The following is an 11,997-nucleotide window of genomic DNA, read 5'->3' as shown; positions in this document are numbered from 1 at the left end:
TTGTACGCGTCCCGAACTATATGAGAATTACGTTCAAATAAATAGATCTGTCGATATTCGATTAGCACTTGCCGTGTAGCCTTAGAAATTCAAGTTTTTCGGGCAAAATAATTGTTTAAAAATTGTTTTAATTAATTATATAACCTGAACTTTGTAGAAACATATTGTACGCGTCCCAAACTATACGAGAATTACGTTAAAATAATTAGATCTGTCGATATTCGATTAGCACTTGTCGTGTAGCCTTAGAAATTCAAATTTTTCGAGCAAAATAATTGTTCAAAAAATGTTTTAATTAATTATATCACCTGAACTTTGTAGAAACATATTGTACACGTCCCGAACTATATGAGAATTACGTTAAAATAATTAGATCTGTCGATATTCGATTAACACTTGTCGTGTAGCCTTAGAAATTCAAGTTTTTCGGGCAAAATAACTGTTTAAAAAATGTTTTAATTAATTATAACACCGTAACGTTTTAAAAAACTCTTGTAGGCGTCCAGAACTATATGAGAATTACGTTAAAATACATAGATCTGTCGATATTCGATTAGAATTTCAGGCCTAGCCCTAAAATTCAAGTTTTTTGGGCAAAATAATTGTTTAAAAAATGTTCTAATTAATTATATCACCTGAACTTTATAGAAACATATTGTACGCGTCCCGAACTATATGAGAATTACGTTCAAATAAATAGATCTGTCGATATTCGATTAGCACTTGCCGTGTAGCCTTAGAAATTCAAGTTTTTCGGGCAAAATAATTGTTTAAAAATTGTTTTAATTAATTATATAACCTGAACTTTGTAGAAACATATTGTACGCGTCCCAAACTATATGAGAATTACGTTAAAATAATTAGATCTGTCGATATTCGATTAGCACTTGTCGTGTAGTCTTAGAAATTCAAGTTTTTCAAACAAAATAATTGTTTAAAAAATGTTCTAATTAATTATATCACCTAAACTTTATAGAAACATATTGTACGCGTCCCGAACTATATGAGAATTAGGTTCAAATAAATAGATCTGTCGATATTCGATTAGCACTTGTCGTGTAGCCTTAGAAATTCAAATTTTTCGAGCAAAATAATTGTTTAAAAAATGTTCTAATTAATTATATCACCTGAACTTTATAGAAACATATTGTACGCGTCCCGAACTATATGAGAATTACGTTAAAATAATTAGTTCTGTCGATATTCGATTAGCACTTGTCGTGTAGTCTTAGAAATTCAAGTTTTTCAAGCAAAATAATTGTTTAAAAAATGTTCTAATTAATTATATCATCGGAACTTTACAGAAACATATTGTACGCGTCCCGAACTATATGAGAATTACGTTAAAATAATTAGATCTGTCGATATTCGATTAGCACTTGTCGTGTAGCCTTAGAAATTCAAATTTTTCGAGCAAAATAATTGTTTAAAAAATGTTCTAATTAATTATATCACCTGAACTTTATAGAAACATATTGTACGCGTCCCGAACTATATGAGAATTACGTTCAAATAAATAGATCTGTCGATATTCAAATAGCACTTGACGTGTAGCCTTAGAAATTCAAGTTTTTTGGGCAAAATCATTGTTTAAAAAATGTTCTAATTAATTATATCACCTGAACTTTGTAGAAACATATTGTACGCGTCCCGAACTATATGAGAATTAGGTTCAAATAAATAGATCTGTCGATATTCGATTAGCACTTGTCGTGTAGCCTTAGAAACTCAAGTTTTTCGGGCAAAATAATTGTTTAAAAAATGTTTTAATTAATTATAACACCGTAACTTTTTAAAAAATTATTGTAGGCGTCCAGAACTATATGAGAATTACATTAAAATACATAGATCTGTCGATATTCGATTAGAATTTTACACCTGGCCCTAAAATACAAGTTTTTCGGGCAAAACAATTGTTTAAAAAATGTTCTAATTAATTATATCACCTAAACTTTATAGAAACATATTGTACGCGTCCCGAACTATATGAGAATTAGGTTCAAATAAATAGATCTGTCGATATTCGATTAGCACTTGTCGTGTAGCCTTAGAAATTCAAATTTTTCGAGCAAAATAATTGTTTAAAAAATGTTCTAATTAATTATATCACCTGAACTTTATAGAAACATATTGTACGCGTCCCGAACTATATGAGAATTACGTTAAAATAATTAGTTCTGTCGATATTCGATTAGCACTTGTCGTGTAGTCTTAGAAATTCAAGTTTTTCAAGCAAAATAATTGTTTAAAAAATGTTCTAATTAATTATATCATCGGAACTTTACAGAAACATATTGTACGCGTCCCGAACTATATGAGAATTACGTTAAAATAATTAGATCTGTCGATATTCGATTAGCACTTGTCGTGTAGCCTTAGAAATTCAAGTTTTTCAAGCAAAATAATTGTTTAAAAAATGTTCTAATTAATTATATCACCTAAACTCTATAGAAAATTATTGTACGCGTCCCGAACTATATGAGAATTACGTTCAAATAAATAGATCTGTCGATATTCGATTAGCACTTGTCGTGTAGCTTTAGAAATTCAAGTTTTTCGGGCAAAATAATTGTTTAAAAAATGTTTTAATTAATTATATCATCTGAACTTTATAGAAACATATTGTACGCGTCCCGAACTATATGAGAATTACGTTAAAATAATTAGATTTGTCGATATTCGATTAGCACTTGTCGTGTAGCCTTAGAAATTCAAGTTTTTCAAGCAAAATAATTGTTTAAAAAATGTTTTAATTAATTATATCACCTGAACTTTATAGAAACATATTGTACGCGTCCCGAACTATATGAGAATTACGTTAAAATACATAGATCTGTCGATATTCGATTAGAATTTCACGCGTAGCCCTAAAATACAAGTTTTTCGGGCAAAACAATTGTTTGAAAAATGTTCTAATTAATTATATCACCTAAATTTATAAAAACATATTGTACGCGTCCCGAATTATATGAGAATTAGGTTCAAATAAATAGATCTGTCAATATTCGATTAGCACTTGTCGTGTAGCCTTAGAAATTCAAGTTTTTCGGGCAAAATAATTGTTTAAAAAATGTTTTAATTAATTATAACGCCGTAACTCTTTAAAAAACCATTATACGCGTACAGAACTATATGAAAACTGCGTTGAAATAGACAGAATTGTCAATATTCGATTTCCATTTCACGTCTAGCCCAAAAATTCAAGTTTTTCGGGCAAAATAATTGTTTAAAAAATGTTTTAATTAATTATATTACCGGAACTCTTTAGAAATTTATTGTACGCGTCCGGAACTATATAAGAATTCCATTAAAATAAATAGAACTGTCGATATTTGAACAGCATCTCACCTTTAGCCCTCAAAAGTCAAGTTTTTCGGACAAAATAATTGTTTAAAAAATGTTTTAATTAATTATATCACTGGAACTCTTTAGAAAATTTTTGGACGCGTCCGGAACTATATGAAAACTGCGTTAAAATAAATAAATCTGTCGATATTTAATTAGCACTTCACGTCCAGTTTTCAAAATTCAAGTTTTCCGGGCAAAATAATTTAAAAAAAAAATGTTTTTATTAATTACAACACCATAACTTTTTTAAAAACTATTGACACACGTTTAATCGGCATCGCGGAAAAGCGACAACAATACTTCGAGAGATGCGAGTATCGATGCCATGCCTTTTTTTAGAAAGGATTCTTACTTCTCCCCCCCCCATTTTTTCTTTCTCTCTCTCTCTCTTTCTCTTCCTCTCGTATATTTTTTATTTGGCTCTTTTTTCTTTTTCCCTGATTTTTTGTAATTATTTCAATCAACTATCAAAAGTGACAGTTTGACAGCTGAAAATGACACGAAGTGAAGAAAGTCACAACGCACTTAACAACTTTATAGCGAGACAGCCAATCAGCATCTCGGAAAAGCGGCAACAATAAATTCGATTCGATTTAACATCTCCTTTTTTAGATAGGATTCATAACCTCGTCATATAATCGTGAGTGTGCGTAGCAGTCATCGACGGGAGCTTAGGCGCGGTGCGGCGAGACGTGGGAACGGCGACAACGCCACGTTTCTCCTTTTTCCCCCCTCCACCGCCGCCGCCGTCGGAAAACAATGCTTGAGACAGTAAAGCTGGTCACACACACTTTCCGTAGAACGTAACAGTAAGATTTCGACATGTTGGATTGGGCGACCGTAACAGTAAGCGACTAAATCAAGTACGTGATTGGTCAAAACCTTACTGTTACGTTCTACGGAAAGTGTGTGTGACCCGCTTAAGGGCCATCTACAATGGAGTGTTTTAGTCGTAACAACGCTAAATCTACGACCATGCTGTCAATAATATAAACAACGTAGCAATAATATACAAGCCGGCTATCATAAAGAGGTGACTAAAAACTAACCCCGAACACCTGAACGCTCATCGTAAGCACCCATTGAATTGGCTCAATGTCTGTTGTAGGCCGTAATCAGTAAAACAGTACGTAACGAAAATATTGTCTACGACTACTGCTACGGCCTACAACTCTCCATTGTAGATGGCCCTTTAAGGGCCATGGCACACGAAAAAATTTAAGCAGTAAGCAGTAAGCAGTAAGCAGTTGAACCAATCACAGCCGAGAACTTAAGAAGCCATTTTGAAACTTAAAACTTAAGAACGTAAGGTGAAAAATTCCATAAAGGGCCATCTACAATGGAGAGTTGTAGGCCGTAGCAGTAGTCGTAGACAATATTTTCATTACGTACTGTTTTACTGATTACGGCCTACAACAGACATTGAGCCATTTCAGTGGGTGCTTACGATGAGCGTTTAGGTGTTCGGGGTTAGTTTTTAGTCACCTCTCTATGATAGCCGGCTTGTATATTATTGCTACGTAGTTTATATTATTGACAGCATGGTCGTAGATTTAGCGTTGTTACGACTAAAACACTCCATTGTAGATGGCCCTTAAGGATGAAATTCTTACGTTTTATCTTACGTTTTATCTTACGATTGCTTATGGTCAGCCAATAACAGACAAGCTGTCAAGTTCAAAGTAACAGAATAGTGAATTATTAGTAAAAATAATTGTATTACAAAATGGATCACGAATACTTCACGAGCAATTCAGAATGTTTAATAGAAGATTCAGAAAAGCAAAATACTTCAGTGGAAACAAGTCTGAAAGAAAACGATGAAATCTTAATTGACGCAGACAAACTCATTCTTGTATATCTAAAAAACATATCAGGATCGTCTTTCAATTCTTGGAATAATTGATAAAAATCTCCTTGATTAGGTCTTATATTAATTGGAGGCACCCAATAATTTCTATTTGTCCAACGAAAAGATTGTCGTTTTTTAATTATATATATGCCCATAATTAATACGAATAATGTATAGATTAATAATTCTTCTTCATCATCCATTTTCTGTAAAACAAATTTATATACTGTTTAAAAAAATTGCTACTCTTGCAAATCTCAATTCAGATGTTATACATATATAACCCAGACAGCACATGTAGATTATGAGAACGATAATAGGATATTGCGAAAGTATATTGCAATATTCGTATAATATTAGAGATACGTCTGTGATATGGCGAGTATATACTCATAACGTACTATGTCCGCGTTGCCTTATCCCATAGAATTTCGCTGGCATTTTATGAGAATATACCGAATATATCTTAAGAATGTTATACGTATGTCTAAAGTATATCTTCAGTATATTCACAATATGTCTACAGTATGTTCACATTATATGGGCTTATGCATAATGAGAGGAATAAGGAACAAGGAATTAAACATACAGAATTAGCAAGAAGAAATAAGAAAAGGAATTAATCATTTCGCACATCAGGAAGCTATCGCGAGAAATGAAGCGTAATATCTGTTGAATACGCTGGGGTGCTTTGGGAAATTATGCTCAGATAATTGTAGGTTATAACCTAAATAATATATGTATATATACAATATATATATATTATTATAGTTTACGTTACTATATTATATCTTATGTGCATACCAGAGTTATCTGGGCGTAATTCCTGAGAAAACCCCGTTGTCCGTGAGTTCGTGTTCGCATGTTCACACCCTACACTTCACCACGTGTCTGCATCACACGGCAGACAAAAATGCGTAACGTTACAGATCATAGATAGCGTTGACATGATTCACTTTCGATATTACGCGGATATTTTGGAAATATGTGATAGATATACATGAGATATATCATAGGATATTTTACGGATGTTTTGAGTATATTAGATATAATCTCAGTATATTCAGTAGGAGTTGCGAAGTTCAGTCGCTATATTCTAAGTTTATCTTGAGGATATATCAAAATGACATTCTACTGAGACGTTATATGAATGTTTTACGTATATTCGGTATGATCACAGTACATTACGTATGAGAGTATAATATTCGTACGATATCTGGTGCTGTCTGGGAATTTATCGATTTGCTATTATAATTATTTTATTAATAAGTTTAAATTATACATTATTTATTTTTATATATTATTATCTTTATATATCTACTAAATTATATATTATATATATTAATACATATTAATTATAATATTTATATATATACACACACAGAACTATTAAAACATTTATTTATTTAATATGCCCTTGCTCAATGATCAATTTTCACTAACATTTTCATATGTATTCTCATATATTTATTGTAAATTAAACAATTTTAGGTTAAGTAGCATATATTCCGGAGGTTTTCATACGCAACGCACTGTGTTTGATTGGTTAACGTAGCATCTTAAGTTTTTCGTGTGTCATGGCTCTACTGCTTAGGGCCACCGCACAAACTCTTCCATAACGCGTTACGTTACGTTAAGTACTCCATACGAACCTAAGTTGTACTTAAAATTTAACTTAAATCAACGCACAAAGAAATCCTTAACGTAAGAACTTAAGAACTTACGTTAAGGATTTCTTTGTGCGTTGATTTAAGTTAAATTTTAAGTACAACTTAGGTTCGTATGGAGTACTTAACGTAACGTAACGCGTTATGGAAGAGTTTGTGCGGTGGCCCTAAGCCGTGCTATGTCTCGAGCGGCTCGAGCCCTTCCTTCGTCACGCAAGGCGCGTTCTCATTTGCATAATTAAAAAAATTTATATCTCGATTATTAGCAGACCAAACCCATAACAATATTGGACTTTTATGTTCATCTCGATCTCATCTACCTTTTTACGAACAGTGACCAGTATGCTCTGGGACTCCCTATATATATAAATATTTGTAATGTAAATAATAAATATTGGTATGCAAAAAAATTTAAAAAATTAAAAAATTAAATAATAATAACATAGACAAATAATATATATATTAAATGTCAAAAATATTATATTATTAATATAACAATAATAAAATTACAAGCCTCTGAATGTTCAAACTATACCTACGGTAAAGATAGTTGTTAATGCAAATATGTGATGTATAATATACATATATGTATATAATACAACATTATTATGATGAGACTTTGTAACATTTTACATTAAAAAAATGTATTTCTTCATTTTTTATATGACGTTATGAAAGATATTTTAGTAAAATATTAAAAATTATACATGTTTTACTATAGTTGTAATGTTTAAAAATTATATTACATTATCTGCTCTTAAAAACATTTCAAAATAATTCGATGATAAGGTAGATATACGACGCATTATAGAATAAATAATTAAAGAAGTATATAAATAATTATTCTAACTGATTTTCTCTCTCTTCCCTATTCCTTTGCGGTATAATGGCGTGTGCAAAACTGAGAAGGAGGTACATATATAGATGAGATGGGTAGGAACGCCTGTATGTGAATGGGAGACCGCGTATGAAAGAACGCAACGGATGAAAGAGAAAGAATGAGATAATGATAAAACTGTACGATTGGATGTGTCACGTACGGGCGAGAGAGAGAGAAATTCGCAGTAGAAGGAGAGCGCGAGCACAGCGGCGATGGACGCTGAAAGATATCGCGTACGGGTGAGGGAGAGACAGATTCTCAATAGAGGGAGATAGCGAGCACCGCGGCGATGGCGGCCCAAGCAGCATTTTGACGTCCGCCCGATATTAAGATAAACACACTTAACGTTGGTATCCAATGTTTTTGCTACGTCGTTTAGATTCTCTTTTACACTAATTTGGGAAATCAAACTTAAGTTATACCAACGTTGGAAGCCGACTTATTTAAGTTAAATTGAGGTTACATTTTTTCCACCAGTTTTAATGTTGGTGTAAGTAATTTTTGTAAACTTTGATTTTGTATACTTTGCTAGACCCGAGGTTATTTTTTTACAACACGTAATATTTTAGGTGTAGTTTTCGTGCTTCTATACAAACCATATAACGGCATTGGTGTCTCATAGTAAATGTCTCATAATATGTACTTATCAATTTGGCACAAATAAAATGGCTTTAGAGAAAAAATGTAGCTTGCGTAGTCTTTGATGCTATTGTAATTTTTTCATAAATACACGAACTCAGCACTGAAAATTTATAACAAAACCCACTTTATTGATAAATGTGAAAATAATAGATCAAAATTAGACGAATTTCTTCTAAAATATTCCAAATTACTAAATATTTTATTAAATAACTGAAATTCTCAAAATGTAGATTTTTATTATTTTTTTTTTTATCAAAATTACTTTTAAAATAGACATGTTGTCAAAATTAACTTTAACAGATATATTATTTAAATCCTTTAAATTGTTAATAAAATGCGTTAAAAAATATTAATCTAAATGTACTAGAAAATGGCGGATTATTTGTCTTCCTTTTTGAGGAATAAAAATGGCAAAATCGGCGTTCCACCCCAAGCAGCAAGGTGACGTCCACTGGACGTCAATAATTCGTCATTTCAGGTCGCGGACGTCATGTTACCAAATTAAGACGTAATAGTAACGTCATTTTTTGACCTATTAATTACGTCAGTCATTTATCCATCCTACAACGTATTTTCGACGTCATATTCTTGACTAATTAATAACGTCAGTTAATTGATATTTTATAAATATTTTATAAATATTGCATGCTGTCTAGAGTATAATTAAGCTTTATTAAAAGAACAAAGCAAAAATTTTTATAAGTTTTTCCATATGTTATTTTGCATATGTAAAAATCAGGAAAAAAACTGTAAATTTATATTTATTTATAAAAATATTAGTTAACTACAAGTTTCATGTTTCTGACTATTGAACTGATCTATAACAAATATGTATTTATGAGCATCAAGTGTTCATGGATCATCACGAGGTGCCAGGTTGCGTACGATCTTCGAAGTCAAGCAACGTCGACGGCGGTTCAGAGTTGGATGACCGCGGAAGTAAGGCAATCCCAGATGTGACTATGGTGTGGTGGGTAACGATGCTTGTTGAGTAACAACGTAAATTTTTTTTTTACATTATAATTATATTATTTCAATATTTTCACAATGCAAGTACTGCATATATAGAACATATACCCGAAATATTTTCTAAAACGTCAAAATAACGGCGACTTTTACTACCTGGGATAGTCATAAAAATGACGTTAAAATGTCGTCTTTATTGTGACGTCAACGGTCTGTGACATTAAACCGTCATTTTAATGTCATTAAGACGTCAATTAGTGACGTCTGCTTCGTCATAAAATGACCAAAAAATGACGTCAATTAGACGACACCTTGCTACCTGGGACACTATATCGAACTTTAGCGTTGGGAAATGACGTATTAAAGTCGTTTGAAAAGTGTGGTGCAGAGTATAATGTCAGGCGAACGTTAAATATCTTAACGTCGGATAATAGAACTTAAACCGTTTTATATTTGACGTTGGAAAAGTGATAAAAAAGCACGTCGTAATTTTAACGTAAAACAACGTCCAAAAAACATTAGTATTATTTTTTAATTATAAGTTACATTTTATAACTTTCTTGGACCGCTTACAACGTGATTAGTAGAAAAGTAGTCCATAGTCGGAAAGTTAATCGAAAAATGCTGCTTGGCGGGCGGCGGCGGCGGCGCACAGTGGGAAAATAAGGCACTTTTATGGACAAAAACCCAGCCACGGGCCAATTCTTCACCAAACTTGATCAATTTTTTTTTAATTCTCGTAAGATATTCTACTACAAGATAACACTGCGAAAATTTTGAAAACGCACAACAATTAAATCGCACCTTCCAAAATCTTTTCAACTTTTCAACATTAAGGCCCATGCCTAACACAGTCGTGATAACGCCAAACTAACTACAGGATTCATAGCATAAGCGAAAAAGAAATTACCCGTGTTTTTTCTTTTTGCAAAATTAATTGTTTTAGCAATAATTGTTTAAACAAATTGTAAAAAAGTGCTAATTTAAAAAAAAACTGAATGCGCTATCTGATTCTACGTGGAAAAATAAGAAACTTTTATACTTGTTATTTTTTTAATACAATGTTTTGTTTATGTAAAAAATCTTGCTATAGTTTGCTCAGTTTTCGTGTAAATGCACATAAATGCGCGCGCGCGCGTGTGGTGTGTGTGTGTGTGTTTATATTTTTATGTATATTTGAGCGTGTGCTTCATTTTCATATACGTTGATATACGATTGTCTTTAGTTCTACTGTTATGATAATTGTTATGTTTAACAAACAATAGATTTACAATTTGTTTAAACAATTATTGTTAAAACAATTAATTTTGCAAAAAGAAAAAACACGGGTAATTTCTTTTTCGCTTATGCTATGAATCCTGTAGTTTGGCGTTATCACGACTGTGTTAGGCATGGGCCTTAATGGATTAAATATAATGCTATCAAGTTGAAGAGATTTTGGAAGGCGCGATCTAATCGTTGAGCGTTTTCAAAATTTTTGCAGTGTTATCTTGTAGTAGAATATCTTACGAAAATAAAATAAAAAAATTCATCAAATTTGGTGAAGAATTGGCCCGTGGCTGGATTTTTGTCCATAAAAATGCCTTATTTTCCCATTGTGCGGCGTCGGGTGCGGACCCCGATTCCCCTTCTAAGGCTCACAGGTCACGGACCCGAAAATCTTGCGTCAGCATCCCCGCTCCGCGAGACCCCTCGATCCGCGTGACGTCATACCCCCGTGCGCCGATAAGTTCCCCCCGCACATCCGCTCGCCCTTGGAGCTCCGCGTTAGATCTCTCTTAGTATTAACTACTTCCGTTTATTACATTTTCAATATGAAATATCCTGCAAATTGTACATGTACGTTGGAATTTTTGCAAATTTTTTTTTAATATGCATCTAGACTGCGATTCAAAATCTCAACAAAAGCATCAACAAAGTACAAAGTACTGACGTTATTTAACAAATTAAGAAATATGTCAAATAAAGAATAGAAGGTATAACACTAATTCGGAATAGGAATCTTACGGATAATGTGTGAACAGTTTTATATGTATATATATAAAAAGTGATTTCGGTATTAAACTGCACAATAATATTACATTAATTATTATTTATTGCAATTTGCAAGGGTAAATTTAAAAGGGGGGGATGAGAGGGTTTAATTCCCTTTTAGTGTAGATTTATAATATTGTCAGGAAAGGCGTTGGGAATGAGCGTGTTACGCCCATAGAACTTATACTAATGGAAGGGGAAAAGAACCCGTCCAAGAAGTGAGACTACTAGTTCCGTCTCATTTCATGTCAAGTCATGTTCTATCTATCCTTGTCGCACAGATGTTGACACAGTTTCGGCATACGGATGATATACGCTATACGCTATTCCCCTTCCATTAGTATAAGTTCTATGGTTACGCCACGAGGACGATTAAAGACCGATGCCGCGCACTATAGGAAACTGCGTAGTAGACGACCGGAACTTTTACCGTAATACGTAGGCCGGTATTCATAGTCTAATCTTATTCAAGACCCATCTTAACCCATTACTTCCCAAGCGGGGATTTTATAGTCGATTGCTTTTCGGCTCAGAAAAGTGATGAGATCACATAAAAACTTAAAACAAAATATGCTCTTTTACGTAAAAAGAGTTGCTTTTTCAGATTC

General features: G+C 32.6%; 1 protein-coding gene across 2 annotated transcripts in view; it reads left to right on the top strand.

Moving 5' to 3' along the window:
* Positions 1-7,905: 7,905 nt before the first annotated feature.
* Positions 7,906-11,997, top strand: part of LOC118647636 (alpha-methylacyl-CoA racemase-like) — a 69,674-nt gene continuing 65,582 nt past the window's right edge. The window contains exon 1 of one of the 2 annotated variants that reach the window (XM_036292896.1): positions 7,906-8,237. The gene's annotated coding sequence lies outside the window, so the exon portion shown is untranslated. Of the gene's footprint in view, positions 8,238-9,243; positions 9,360-11,997 lie in introns of those variants that run through there. The other variant, XM_036292897.1, reaches the window with a different exon arrangement.

This window comes from Monomorium pharaonis, chromosome 10, assembly GCF_013373865.1.
Source record: "Monomorium pharaonis isolate MP-MQ-018 chromosome 10, ASM1337386v2, whole genome shotgun sequence".
Taxonomy (NCBI): Eukaryota; Metazoa; Arthropoda; class Insecta; order Hymenoptera; family Formicidae; genus Monomorium; species Monomorium pharaonis.
The sequence above is the reverse complement of the archived record's forward strand: the minus strand, read 5'-3'. Positions and strand labels throughout refer to the sequence as shown.